The 14557-nt window shown below is 49.2% G+C and overlaps 1 long non-coding RNA gene across 2 annotated transcripts; it reads left to right on the forward strand.

Annotated features, from left to right (window-relative positions):
* Positions 1 to 5588: 5588 nt before the first annotated feature.
* Positions 5589 to 12371, forward strand: LOC127913851 (uncharacterized). Of its 2 annotated transcripts, XR_008086975.1 has the most exons (4): positions 5589 to 5646; positions 6135 to 6755; positions 8308 to 8504; positions 12074 to 12371. It is a non-coding gene; the product is annotated as an uncharacterized LOC127913851 (long non-coding RNA). The 2 variants fall into 2 exon arrangements; XR_008086976.1 differs by lacking the exon at positions 5589 to 5646 and having other exon boundaries at positions 6110 to 6755.
* The last annotated feature ends 2186 nt before the right edge of the window (positions 12372 to 14557 follow it).

Raw genomic sequence — 14557 nt, forward strand, 5'->3', positions numbered from 1 at the left:
TATCCCAAAGGTTACATATCCCAAAGGTTACATATCCCAAATGTTAAATATCCCAAAGGCAAGTTTAACATGCTAGAATCTTTTCAACTTGACTTGTGTGCTGAGACCCACGTGATGTATGGCTTGTGACACACACACACACACACACACACACACACACACACACACACACACACACACACACACACACACACACACACACACACACACACACACACACACACACACACACACACACACACACACACACACACACACACACACACACACACACACACACGCACAGAGTATGACAGTGGTGCCAGACCTGAGTCCTACAGCGGATGAATGACTCACTCATCCCGGCCAAAGCCTACAGTAACATAAGAAGTTGTTTACTCACACCAAGTTCATTATGATAGTCACCGTAGCAACAAGAATTTGGGTGTTCCCTACATAGACAACATGCTTACCTATTCCTTGATCCCATTCCTGCAATAAGGACTGGTATTGTTGAACTGAACTCCTCCCTTGCTCTAACTGTGTATAAAGCATATTGGTATGTAGAGTCATAGACCTACAGGGAACTATGACTTGAATAGAGTAGTACAAGCAGACACAGTCCTAACCTCTTCAATTCCTTCAGTAAAAGTCCCAGCATTGTTGAACCGCTCCCTCGCTCTATTTATGAGAAAAACACATATTTTGAGTTAGAACAACGTCTCACTATTCACCTACAGGGAACGTTGGACTGAAGAAGTACAAGAAGACAGTTCAACCAGTTTATTGTAGAGTACAAACAGACAGTATTTCTATTAAGGGTTGAGACACGGCAAAGTTTCCAACGCTGTACGCATTCCAAACGGCATCCTGTTCCCTATATAGTGCACTACTTTAGACCAGGACCCATAGTAGTTCCACTATATAGGGAATAGGGTGCTATTTGGGCCAGTCACCAAGCTACACCACACAGCAGCCAGAACACGCCTAGTCACCCCAGAACAAGCCTAGTCTCCCTAGAAAAAGCATAATCTCCCCAGAACAAGCCTAGTCTATCAAGAACAGGCCTAGTCTCCTCGGAACAAGCCTAGTCTCCCCAGAACAAGCCTAGTCTCGCCAGAACAAGCCTAGTTTCCCCAGAACAAGCCTAATCTCCCCAGAACAAGTATAGTATCCCCAGAACAAGCCTAGTCTCCAAGAACAAGCCTAGTTTCCCCAGAACAAGCCTAGTTTCCCCAGAACAAGCCTAGTCTCCCCAGAACAAGCCTAGTTTCCCCAGAACAAGCCTAATCTCCCCAGAACAAGTATAGTATCCCCAGAACAAGCCTAGTCTCCCCAGAACAAGCCTAGTCTCCCCAAAACAAGCCTAGTATCCCCAGAACAAGCCTAGTCTCCCCAGAACAAGCCTAGTCTATCCAGAACAAGCCTAGTCTCCCAGAACAAGCCTAGTCTCCCCAGAACAAGCAGAGTCTCTCCAGAACAAGCCTAGTCTCCCCAGAACAAGCCTAGTCTCCCCAGAACAAGCCTAGTCTCCCCAGAACAAGCAGAGTCTCTCCAGAACAAGCCTAGTCTCCCCAGAACAAGCCTAGTCTCCCCAGAACAAGCCTAGTCTATCCAGAACCATCCTGGTCTTCCTATAACAAACCTAGTCTCCCCAGGCTGTACATTTAATTAGTGTTTGGCCAGTAACTTTAGAGCTAAAAAAGCCAAACCCAAGACAATACTCTGTTTTATGCCAACAGCAACACCCACATTTACAACTTCTTCTGTACTTTATGGGATTTTTTTCAAAAAAAATAATATAAATTTTGGCAAATAGAAAAATAACAATAGCTCTGTATTGTTTTTTTCTGTCTCTTTGTCAATCCCTTGTGAATGTTTAGGCATGTTAAGCATGTGCTCGGCATCTGTTTCTGTCCACACATCTGGAGAGAGTGGGATGGTTGTAGTCAAGGTTTTGGGTTTGGTCTGGAGAGAACAAACACAGCAGAAGTAGAAACCAACCTCACCCCAATCTCTACTTCCCTGTTCTCTAAGTCTTTCACTTCAACTCATGCACTTTATTTCACCGGCATACTTGTTCTATTGTTTGTGTCGTTACTATGGTAGAGTGCCAGTTCCATTACTCTAGTTTTTTTTGTGGGGGGGAGGATCTCCACAGCGCTGTGTGTCATTGGTTGAATGACCAACCGATGTATATCAAAATCTTTAGAGGAAGTGGGTTTAGACACATTTAGTCTAAATTGGGATCTTCTCTATCTTGATATATTCATGCCAGAAATACTGGTTTCATTGTCAATACCAGATAGTTTTAGAAATTAGACAGCGAACTTCAACCCAGTAATATATTGCATATTTATCTTTGGCCACATCTTGCAAAAGTACCAATGTTACTATTTTGCATGGGGGACAGAAGATAATATTTAGTGTGGTAGACAGTGGTAAGGATATACTAACATATTGACATTCTTCTAGAATTGTTTTACATTATCTAAAAAATAAATACAATTTTGATCAACATTAATCCTCTTATTTTGCTTTATAACAACAACAATAAAATAGCAAAATTAACAAACTGTTGTTTTTAAGTATCCTATTTTAGTCCACCGTGGGATATGAATTTCACCTTTTAAATTTCATTTTGCAATATTTTGTTTTTACCAAAAAAATAATCCTGGGTGGGTGAGTGTGGGTGTCTCCCTCTCCGCAGCCTCCAGTCAGCTGGTACACTTAACAGGGCATCTGGTGTTGTTTTGCACTAAAATGCAGCAGCAGAGTCGTTTTGCATCAGAATGGAATGGTGAGGGTCAGAGGTCAAGGATTATGACTGTGGCAAGGGTAAACTAGCTGAATGGGGCTGGGGAAGAAGACAGTGTCTTTGCATAGACAATGTTTTTTATATAGTGCCCTACTTTTGACCAGGGAAATAGAGCATGTTCAAAGGACTCTGGTCAAAAGTAGTGCACTATATAGGGAATAGGGTGCCATTTGGGATGTACCCTGTCTGACATCAACACTCACCAGGCATGGGAGCCAAGGCAACATAGTCAAAAATATGTTGTACATAAACAATGTTTAATTTAATTTCTTGGTAGCCTGCATATATCATTCTAGATGCTCTGTAGGACTGTGTAAGAGAGAAAGAGAAGAGAACAGAAGAGAGAACACTGCATGTCATCGCTACATACCAGGAAGAGGGAGAAGAGAGAGACCGTGGGAGAGGAGAGAGAGGAAGAGGAGAGAGACCGTGGGAGAGGAGAGGGAGAGAGAGGGAGAAGAGAGAAGACAGTGGAGAGAGGAGAGAGGGGGAGAGAGGAGAGAGAGGGAGAGGAGAGAGAGACAGTGGAGAGGAGAGAGAGGAAGAGGAGAGAGACCGTGGGAGAGGAGAGAGAAGAAGAGGAGACAGACCGTGGGAGAGGAGGGAGAGAGAGGGAGAAGAGAGAGACAGTGGGAGAGGAGAGAAGGGGAGAGAGGAGAGAGAGGGAGAGGAGAGAGAGGGAGAGGAGAGAGAGAGGGAAAGGAGAGAGAGAGAGGAGAGATGGGGAGAGTTAAAGGGAGAGAGAGAGAGAGAAAGGGACAGAGTAGAGAAACAGGCAGGCAGCCCCTGCATTTTTTGATTTAAGACCCCAAAGTTCCTGAGGCTCATGTTTCCCAAGTTGGGAGGTGTGGCATTGCACTGCATATCATCTTCCAAAGCACAACTACAATGCTCACTAAAGTCACAGGCACTATTGTGTTATTTGACTGTACGTTTGTTTATGTGTAACTCTGTGTTGTTGTTTTTGCGGCACTGCTTTGTTTTATCTTGGCCAGGTCGCAGTTGTAAATGAGAACTTGTTCTTAACCTGGTTAAATAAAGGTGAAATCAACTTTTACAAATAAAATAAAAATTTGTTTTCTGATAATCTACAAGAATATCTCTGATTTGATATTGCTCAAATACCGAGCGACAGTTAAATAGCATAAATAGCATGTGTGTCTCAGTGTCTGTTTTGATATAGATAAATACCATAGCTTACATTCTGCAGGGGTATAGAATGACTTAAATACTTCTCAATACGGCGGCAGGGTAGCCTAGTGGTTAGAGTGTAGAGGTGGCAGGGTAGCCTAGTGGTTAGAGTGTAGAGGTGGCAGGTAGCCTAGTGGTTAGAGTGTAGAGGTGGCAGGGTAGCCTAGTGGTTAGAGTGTAGAGGGGGCAGGGTAGCCTAGTGGTTAGAGTGTAGAGGTGGCAGGGTAGCCTAGTGGTTAGAGTGTAGAGGTGGCAGGGTAGCCTAGTGGTTAGAGTGTAGAGGTGGCAGGTAGCCTAGTGGTTAGAGTGTAGAGGTGGCAGGTAGCCTAGTGGTTAGAGTGTAGAGGTGGCAGGTAGCCTAGTGGTTAGAGTGTAGAGGTGGCAGGTAGCCTAGTGGTTAGAGTGTAGAGGTGGCAGGGTAGCCTAGTGGTTAGAGTGTAGAGGTGGCAGGGTAGCCTAGTGGTTAGAGTGTAGAGGTGGCAGGTAGCCTAGTGGTTAGAGTGTAGAGGTGGCAGGTAGCCTAGTGGTTAGAGTGTAGAGGTGGCAGGGTAGCCTAGTGGTTAGAGTGTAGAGGTGGCAGGGTAGCCTAGTGGTTAGAGTGTAGAGGTGGCAGGGTAGCCTAGTGGTTAGAGTGTAGAGGTGGCAGGGTAGCCTAGTGGTTAGAGTGTAGAGGTGGCAGGGTAGCCTAGTGGTTAGAGTGTAGAGGTGGCAGGGTAGCCTAGTGGTTAGAGTGTAGAGGGGCAGGGTAGCCTAGTGGTTAGAGTGTAGAGGAGGCAGGGTAGCCTAGTGGTTAGAGTGTAGAGGTGGCAGGGTAGCCTAGTGGTTAGAGTGTAGAGGTGGCAGGGTAGCCTAGTGGTTAGAGTGTAGAGGTGGCAGGGTAGCCTAGTGGTTAGAGTGTAGAGGTGGCAGGGTAGCCTAGTGGTTAGAGTGTAGAGGTGGCAGGGTAGCCTAGTGGTTAGAGTGTAGAGGTGGCAGGGGGGCAGGTAGCCTAGTGGTTAGAGTGTAGAGGAGGCAGGGTAGACTAGTGGTTAGAGTGTAGAGGGGGCAGGGTAGCCTAGTGGTTAGAGTGTAGAGGTGGCAGGGTAGCCTAGTGGTTAGAGTGTAGAGGTGGCAGGGTAGCCTAGTGGTTAGAGTGTAGAGGTGGCAGGGTAGCCTAGTGGTTAGAGTGTAGAGGTGGCAGGGTAGCCTAGTGGTTAGAGTGTAGAGGTGGCAGGTAGCCTAGTGGTTAGAGTGTAGAGGTGGCAGGGTAGCCTAGTGGTTAGAGTGTAGAGGTGGCAGGGTAGCCTAGTGGTTAGAGTGTAGAGGTGGCAGGGTAGCCTAGTGGTTAGAGTGTAGAGGTGGCAGGTAGCCTAGTGGTTAGAGTGTAGAGGTGGCAGGGTAGCCTAGTGGTTAGAGTGTAGAGGTGGCAGGTAGCCTAGTGGTTAGAGTGTAGAGGTGGCAGGTAGCCTAGTGGTTAGAGTGTAGAGGTGGCAGGTAGCCTAGTGGTTAGAGTGTAGAGGTGGCAGGGTAGCCTAGTGGTTAGAGTGTAGAGGCGGCAGGTAGCCTAGTGGTTAGAGTGTAGAGGGGCAGGTAGCCTAGTGGTTAGAGAGTAGAGGTGGCAGGTAGCCTAGTGGTTAGAGTGTAGAGGGGGCAGGTAGCCTAGTGGTTAGAGTGTAGAGGTGGCAGGTAGCCTAGTGGTTAGAGTGTAGAGGGGCAGGTAGCCTAGTGGTTAGAGTGTAGAGGGGGCAGGGTAGCCTAGTGGTTAGAGTGTAGAGGTGGCAGGTAGCCTAGTGGTTAGAGTGTAGAGGAGGCAGGTAGCCTAGTGGTTAGAGTGTAGAGGTGGCAGGTAGCCTAGTGGTTAGAGTGTAGAGGTGGCAGGGTAGCCTAGTGGTTAGAGTGTAGAGGTGGCAGGGTAGCCTAGTGGTTAGAGTGTAGAGGTGGCAGGTAGCCTAGTGGTTAGAGTGTAGAGGTGGCAGGGTAGCCTAGTGGTTAGAGTGTAGAGGTGGCAGGGTAGCCTAGTGGTTAGAGTGTAGAGGTGGCAGGTAGCCTAGTGGTTAGAGTGTAGAGGTGGCAGGTAGCCTAGTGGTTAGAGTGTAGAGGTGGCAGGTGGTAGCCTAGTGGTTAGAGTGTAGAGGTGGCAGGGTGGCCTAGTGGTTAGAGTGTAGAGGTGGCAGGTAGCCTAGTGGTTAGAGTGTAGAGGAGGCAGGGTAGCCTAGTGGTTAGAGTGTAGAGGTGGCAGGTAGCCTAGTGGTTAGAGTGTAGAGGTGGCAGGGTAGCCTAGTGGTTAGAGTGTAGAGGTGGCAGGGTAGCCTAGTGGTTAGAGTGTAGAGGAGGCAGGGTAGCCTAGTGGTTAGAGTGTAGAGGTGGCAGGGTAGCCTAGTGGTTAGAGTGTAGAGGTGGCAGGGTAGCCTAGTGGTTAGAGTGTAGAGGAGGCAGGGTAGCCTAGTGGTTAGAGTGTAGAGGTGGCAGGGTAGCCTAGTGGTTAGAGTGTAGAGGTGGCAGGGTAGCCTAGTGGTTAGAGTGTAGAGGAGGCAGGTAGCCTAGTGGTTAGAGTGTAGAGGTGGCAGGGTAGCCTAGTGGTTAGAGTGTAGAGGTGGCAGGGTAGCCTAGTGGTTAGAGTGTAGAGGTGGCAGGTAGCCTAGTGGTTAGAGTGTAGAGGTGGCAGGGTAGCCTAGTGGTTAGAGTGTAGAGGTGGCAGGTAGCCTAGTGGTTAGAGTGTAGAGGTGGCAGGGTAGCCTAGTGGTTAGAGTGTAGAGGTGGCAGGTAGCCTAGTGGTTAGAGTGTAGAGGTGGCAGGGTAGCCTAGTGGTTAGAGTGTAGAGGTGGCAGGTAGCCTAGTGGTTAGAGTGTAGAGGTGGCAGGGTAGCCTAGTGGTTAGAGTGTAGAGGGGCAGGGTAGCCTAGTGGTTAGAGTGTAGAGGTGGCAGGGTAGCCTAGTGGTTAGAGTGTAGAGGTGGCAGGGTAGCCTAGTGGTTAGAGTGTAGAGGTGGCAGGGTAGCCTAGTGGTTAGAGTGTAGAGGTGGCAGGGTAGCCTAGTGGTTAGAGTGTAGAGGTGGCAGGTAGCCTAGTGGTTAGAGTGTAGAGGCGGCAGGGTAGCCTAGTGGTTAGAGTGTAGAGGTGGCAGGGTAGCCTAGTGGTTAGAGTGTAGAGGTGGCAGGTAGCCTAGTGGTTAGAGTGTAGAGGTGGCAGGGTAGCCTAGTGGTTAGAGTGTAGAGGTGGCAGGGTAGCCTAGTGGTTAGAGTGTAGAGGTGGCAGGGTAGCCTAGTGGTTAGAGTGTAGAGGTGGCAGGGTAGCCTAGTGGTTAGAGTGTAGAGGTGGCAGGGTAGCCTAGTGGTTAGAGTGTAGAGGTGGCAGGGTAGCCTAGTGGTTAGAGTGTAGAGGTGGCAGGGTAGCCTAGTGGTTAGAGTGTAGAGGTGGCAGGGCAGCCTAGTGGTTAGAGTGTAGAGGTGGCAGGGTAGCCTAGTGGTTAGAGTGTAGAGGTGGCAGGGTAGCCTAGTGGTTAGAGTGTAGAGGTGGCAGGTAGCCTAGTGGTTAGAGTGTAGAGGTGGCAGGGTAGCCTAGTGGTTAGAGTGTAGAGGTGGCAGAGGGGAGCAGGGTAGCCTAGTGGTTAGAGTGTAGAGGTGGCAGGGTAGCCTAGTGGTTAGAGTGTAGAGGCGGCAGGGTAGCCTAGTGATTAGAGCCTAGAGGTGGCAGGTAGCCTAGTGGTTAGAGTGTAGAGGGGGCAGGGTAGCCTAGTGGTTAGAGTGTAGAGGCGGCAGGGTAGCCTAGTGGTTAGAGTGTAGAGGGGGCAGGTAGCCTAGTGGTTAGAGTGTAGAGGGGGCAGGGTAGCCTAGTGGTTAGAGTGTAGAGGTGGCAGGGTAGCCTAGTGGTTAGAGTGTAGAGGAGGCAGGTAGCCTAGTGGTTAGAGTGTAGAGGGGGCAGGGTAGCCTAGTGGTTAGAGTGTAGAGGTGGCAGGGTAGCCTAGTGGTTAGAGTGTAGAGGAGGCAGGTAGCCTAGTGGTTAGAGTGTAGAGGTGGCAGGGTAGCCTAGTGGTTAGAGTGTAGAGGCGGCAGGGTAGCCTAGTGGTTAGAGTGTAGAGGTGGCAGGGTAGCCTAGTGGTTAGAGTGTAGAGGGGGCAGGGTAGCCTGGTGGTTAGAGTGTAGAGGTGGCAGGGTAGCCTAGTGGTTAGAGTGTAGAGGGGGCAGGGTAGCCTAGTGGTTAGAGTGTAGAGGTGGCAGGGTAGCCTAGTGGTTAGAGTGTAGAGGGGGCAGGGTAGCCTAGTGGTTAGAGTGTAGAGGGGGCAGGGTAGCCTAGTGGTTAGAGTGTGGAGGTGGCAGGGTAGCCTAGTGGTTAGAGTGTAGAGGTGGCAGGGTAGCCTAGTGATTAGAGTGTAGAGGGGGCAGGTAGCCTAGTGGTTAGAGTGTAGAGGTGGCAGGGTAGCCTAGTGGTTAGAGTGTAGAGGGGGCAGGGTAGCCTAGTGGTTAGAGTGTAGAGGTGGCAGGGTAGCCTAGTGGTTAGAGTGTAGAGGCGGCAGGGTAGCCTAGTGGTTAGAGTGTAGAGGTGGCAGGGTAGCCTAGTGGTTTTATTTTTTATTTTTTATTTCACCTTGGTTATTTAACCAGGCAGGTAGTTGAGAACAAGTTCTCATTTGCAGAGGTGGCAGGGCAGCCTGGTTAAGATAAAGGCAGGTAGCCTAGTGGTGAACAGACAAGCCAGTGGTTAGACATGGCAGGGTAGCCTAGTGGTTAGCAAGTCAATAACACAGTAGAAAAAAAGGGGCAGGGTCCTAGTGGTAAGAGTGTAGAAAAGGCATGAGGAGCCTAGTGGAATAGAGTGGCATACAGTGGTTAGAGTTGCAGGTAGCCTAGTGGTTAGAGTGGTGATAAATGATCAGATGGGCAGGTAGCCTAGTGGTAGAGATAGAGGTGGCAGGGTAGCAGTGGTTAAGTAAATAGAAACAGGTAGCCTAGTGGTTAGAGTGTAGAGGTGAAAAAGGGTGAGCTAGTGGTTAGAGTGTAGAGACAGGTACAGTGGTTAGCGAGAGGTCAGGTAGCCTAGTGGTTAGATGTTTGGTGGCAGGTGAGTGGTTAGATAAAAGTCTCCAGGTAGCTTCAGTGGTTAGAGTGTAGAGGTGGCAGTCAGCCTAGCAGTTAGAGTGCTGAGGAAAGGCAGGCCAAATAGTGGTTAGGCTTTAGAGGTGATCAGTGGTTACACCTAGAGGGAGGGTAGCCTAGGGCGGATGGGTGTTGAGGTGGCAGGGTGAGCCTAGTGGTTAGAGATAAGAGGTGGCAGGGTAGCCTAGTGGACTTAGAGTGTAGATGACCTGAGCCAGTGGGTCTGGGACGCAGGGTAGCCTATGGTTAGTGAGGGCCAGCCTAGTGGTTAGAGTGTAGACAAGTAGCAGTGGTGGGTGGGTATAGTGGTTAGAGTGACAAAACGGATGGCACTAGTGGTTAGAGTAGACTGCATCCAGTGGTTGAGTAGAGGTTGGCAGGGTAGCCATGGTTAGTAGATGGCATCGCCTAGTGGTTAGAGTGTAGAGGATCAGGGTAGCCTAGTCAGTTTTACTAGGTGGCAGGGTAGCCTAGTGGTTAGAGTAGAGGTGGCAGGGTAGCCTAGTGGTTAGAGTGTAGAGAAAGCCGGGTAGCCTAGTGGTTAGATTTTTGATTGGAGATGTGGTTGATGTGAGTCTGGCAGGGTAGCCTAGTGGTTAGAGTGTAGGTGGCAGGGTAGCCTAGGGTTAGAGTGTAGAGGTGGCAGGGTAGCCTAGTGGTTGGAACCATCCAGGGTGGTGATGTGGCAGGGTAGCCTAGTGGTTAGAGTGTAGAGGTGGCAGGCAGCCTAGTGGTTAGAGTGTAGAGGTGGCATTTGGTTTTAGTGGTTAGAGAGAGTTGGAGGCCAGTGGTTAGGAGTGCTGTAGTGGTTAGAGCTCGTTTGAGGTGGCAGGGTAGCACAGTGGTCCAATGAGAGGGGCAGGGTAGCCTAGTGGTTAGAATGGAGGGTCGGGTAGCCTAGTGGTTAGAGGTGGGTGGCAGGGTAGCCCGTGGTTAGAGCAAGATCATTGATATATTAGAGAAAAGAGTCGGCCCTAGAATTAGAGTGTAGTGGCAGGTAGCCTAGTGGTTAGAGTGTAGAGGTGGCAGGGTAGCCCTGGTGAGTTGACACAGCCTGGTTAACTCTGTCTGGCAAGCCTAGTGGTTAGAGTGTAGAGGTGGCAGGGTCATCCGAAAAGAGGCTGTTGAGGTGGCAGGGTAAGAATTTGGTTAGATTGACAGAGGTGGCAGGGTAGCCTAGTGGTTAGATGAAGAGGCTGCACAGGTACCTAGTCTTTTATCGAGGTGGCAGGGTAGCCTATGGTTCATTTAGTACCTAGTGGTTAGAGTGTGGCTGAGGTGCACCTAGTGGTTAGGAAACCAGGGTGCCAGTGGTTAGAAGGTAGAGGTGGCAGGGTATTGGTTAGATGGGTGGCAGTGACCTAGTTTGTTGACTTGGGTGGCAAGGGTAGCCTAGTGGTTAGAGCAGAGGCAGGCAGGGAGCCTAGTGGTTAGAGGCAGGGTAGCAGTTTGGGTCCAGGGTGGCAGGGTCCCTCCTTTGAAGAGGGGATGACTGAGGCAGCTTTCAATCCATGGGGATCTCAGTGGTTATGAAAGAGAGGTTGAACAGGCTGGTAATAGGGGTTGCGACAATGGCGGCAGATAGTTTCAGAAATAGCGGATCAGATTGTCAGCCCAGTGGTTGATTTGTACGGGTCCAGGTTTTGCAGCTCTTTCAGAACATCTGCTATCTGGTTTGGGTAAGAGGAGAACCTGGAGAGGCTTGGGTGAGGAACTGTAGGGGGGCAGGTAGCTGTGGCCGAGGTTGGAGTAGCCAGGCGGAAGGCATGGCCAGCCGTTGAGAAGTGCTTATTGAAGTTTTCGGTAATCATGGATTTATCGGTGGAGAGGTGTTTCAGGGTAGCCTCAGTGCAGTGGGCAGCTGGGAGGGGTGCTCTTGTTCTCCATGGACTTCACAGTGTCCCAGAACTTTTTGGAGTTGGAGCTACAGGATGCAAACTTTTGCCTAGAAGAAGCTGGCCTTAGCTTTCCTGACTGACTGCGTGTATTGGTTCCTGACTTCCCTGAACAGTTAGCATAGAGGGGGCTAGCCTAGTGGTTAGAGTGCAGTCCGCAGGGGATGTTTTTGTGCTGGTCGAGGGCAGTCAGTGGTTGGAGTGAACCAGGGCTGTATCTGTTCTTGGTTCTGCATTTTTGAACGGGCATGCTTATCCAAAATGGTGAGGAAGTTACTTTTAAAGAATGACCAGGCATCCTCAACTGAGGGTTATGAGGTCAATGTCCTTCCAGGATACAGGGCCAGTGGTTAGAAAGGCCTGCTCACAGCCTAGTGTTTTAGGGAGCGGGTTGACAGTGATGAGGGGTGGTCGTTTGACTGCGGCTCCGTGGCGGATACAGGCGATGAGGCAGTGATTAGCTGAGATCCTGGTTGAAGACAGCGGAGGTATATTTGGAGGGCCAGTTGGTCAGGATGAGAGGGGAGGGTGCCCTTGTTTACAGAGTTAGGGTTGTACCTGGTGGGTTCCTTGATGATTTGCGTGAGATTGAGGGCATCTAGCTTTAGATTGTAGGACTGCCGGGGTGTTAAGCATATCCCAGTTTAGGTCACCTAACAGGACAAACTCTGAAGCTAGATGGGGGCGATCAATTCTACAAATGGTGTCCAGGGCACAGCTGGGAGCTGACGGGGTTAGGTAGCAGGCGGCAACAGTGAGAGACTTGTTTCTGGAGAGAGTAATTTTCAAAATTAGTAGTTCAAACTGTTTGGGTATGGACCTGGAAAGTATGACATTACTTTGCAGGCTATCTCTGTGGTTAGAGTAGACTGCACTCCGCCCCCTTTGGCAGTTCTATCTTGACGGAAGATGTTATAGTTGGGTATGGAAATCCTAGAATTTTTGGTGGCCTTCCTGAGCCAGGATTCAGACACGGCAAGGACATCAGGGTTAGCAGAGTGTGCTAAAGCAGTGAGTAAAACAAACTTAGGGAGGAGGCTTCTGATGTTGACATGCATAAAACCAAGACTTTGGTTAGAGTGTAGAGGGGGCAGGGTAGCCTAGTGGTTAGAGTGTAGAGGGGGCAGGGTAGCCTAGTGGTTAGAGTGTAGAGGTGGCAGGGTAGCCTAGTGGTTAGAGTGTAGAGGCGGCAGGGTAGCCTAGTGGTTAGAGTGTAGAGGTGGCAGGGTAGCCTAGTGGTTAGAGTGTAGAGGCGGCAGGGTAGCCTAGAGGTGGCAGGTAGCCTAGTGGATAGAGTGTAGAGGCGGCAGGGTAGCCTAGTGATTAGAGCCTAGAGGTGGCAGGTAGCCTAGTGGTTAGAGTGTAGAGGCGGCAGGGTAGCCTAGTGGTTAGAGTGTAGAGGTGGCAGGTAGCCTAGTGGTTAGAGTGTAGAGGTGGCAGGGTAGTGGTTAGAGCGTTGGGCTAGTAACTGGAAGGTTGCAAGTTCAAATCCCCAAGCTGACAAGCTACAAATCTGTCGTTCTGCTCCTGAACAGGCAGTTAACCCACTGTTCCTAGGCTGTCATTGAAAATAAGAATTTATTCTTAACTGACTTGCCTAGAAAGGTATAAAAAATACAGGTTTTGCTGGTGAGGTCTGAGGGAGGGCAGAGAGGAGTAGTAGTGAGCACACTATTGAACCCAAATACACTCAAGACAGACTCAAGTTAAATCGGGTTACCTTCTTGGTGTATTTGGGACTGGTTTCCAGTTGAAGCTCGCATCCGCTACAAGACCATGGTGCTTGCCTACGGAGCTGTGAGGGGAACGGCACCTCAGTACCTCCAGGCTCTGATCAGGCCCTACACCCAAACAAGGGCACTGCGTTCATCCACCTCTGGCCTGCTCGCCTCCCTACCACTGAGGAAGTACAGTTCCCGCTCAGCCCAGTCAAAACTGTTCGCTGCTCTGGCCCCCAATGGTGGAACAAACTCCCTCACGACGCCAGGACAGCGGAGTCAATCACCACCTTCCGGAGACACCTGAAACCCCACCTCTTTAAGGAATACCTAGGATAGGATAAGTAATCCTTCTCACCCCCCCCCCCTTTTAAGATTTAGATGCACTATTGTAAAGTGACTGTTCCACTGGATCTCATAAGGTGAATGCACCAATTTGTAAGTCGCTCTGGATAAGAGCGTCTGCTAAATGACTTAAATGTAATGTAAAATGTAAATGTTTGTTTAAGGTGAGTCTAGCTACCAAGGGGGTAGTGTCCAAATGACTCGTTCGGCATACGTTGGAGTCACTTAGATAACGGCGGCTCAGTCTGGTTTAACACGTTCAACTGATTTTATTGCATCGTCACCTTCTGCTTTTAACAGAATTCACTGCGATTCGTTGCCACACGGCAGTGTGTTAAACTCCTGGAACACGGCCAACTTCTGGAACACGGCCAACTTCTGGAACACGGCCAACTTCTGGAACACGGTCAACTTCTGGAACACGGCCAACTTCTGGAACACGGCCAACTTCTGGAACACGGCCAACTTCTGGAACACGGCCAACTTCTGGAAGGTATCTGTCTGAATAAAAACATACCGGAGGGTCGACGAGGGCTACAGCAAAACTGTTTCAAACACACACACTGGGTCAATGTTATTAAAAACCCTCTGACTCGCAGAACAATGGCTCATCCACATTTGAGAAGCAGGTTATCTGTGACTGGAAAGAGGTCGTACTTGATGATGACACCTTCGGATAAAGTTCAAACTATCATTGTCTTTATTCTTCAAGTAGAAAATGAAAGGGGTTTATCAACTTTTTTTTTTGTTTTGTTGCGCTAGCCGTTTGAAACTCTAGGTGGAGTGTTACACGCGTTGAGCAAAGTGTTGAGGTAACTCTATTTTCCTAAGTGGTTGATTGTTCAGTGCTGTGGTCGGCTATGACAAGGCATAACATGCCAACGTCTGTTAGCCGTGAGAAGGTAATCCCAGAAAAAGCCCAAAGTATGGGGACATATTCTTACTTCTATAGACAAATCATCTATTCACCATGCAATGATAATGTAAATAAACTGTTTGTGACTACCTATTCATTTCTGCATTGTTTTGTTACAGCACTTACAACTGCATTTCTGCATCCAATATTTATATATACACACAGGGCATTGCTATGGAAACATCCCTGCAATAACCTGCCCCCTTGCTTATTGTGTTGCTATAGCAACCAACCATCCCAGAATAGTATTTTTTTTTCAGCCTCCTCTCTGTGTCGTCGTCGTCTCGTCCCCCCCCCGTGTTCGTGACTCACAACTTTTGCAGTGTAAACCACAATTCAATCTGTCTCTCATTCCCTGCTTTTATGTTTCTTCCTTCTCTTCTCTGTAGCCTATCAGAGGACGGGATAGGGGTGGGGAGGCTCCGGGGAAGGCTTGCCCGACTTTTCTCAATCATGTGAGAGCGTGGTGGGGAAATCCCAACTATGGCAACCATGGAAATCAGGCTGTTGTTATGATTTGTATGATATGCGTGTTGTAAGATGGTTAGATGTTTCCTGCTGTCTTCGCTGGTTTGTCTGTTTAGTTTTTACACTACATGGTCAGTGGTAACCGTGGAGATATTTT

This window comes from Oncorhynchus keta, chromosome 30 (genome assembly GCF_023373465.1).
Source record: "Oncorhynchus keta strain PuntledgeMale-10-30-2019 chromosome 30, Oket_V2, whole genome shotgun sequence".
Classification (NCBI taxonomy): Eukaryota; Metazoa; Chordata; class Actinopteri; order Salmoniformes; family Salmonidae; genus Oncorhynchus; species Oncorhynchus keta.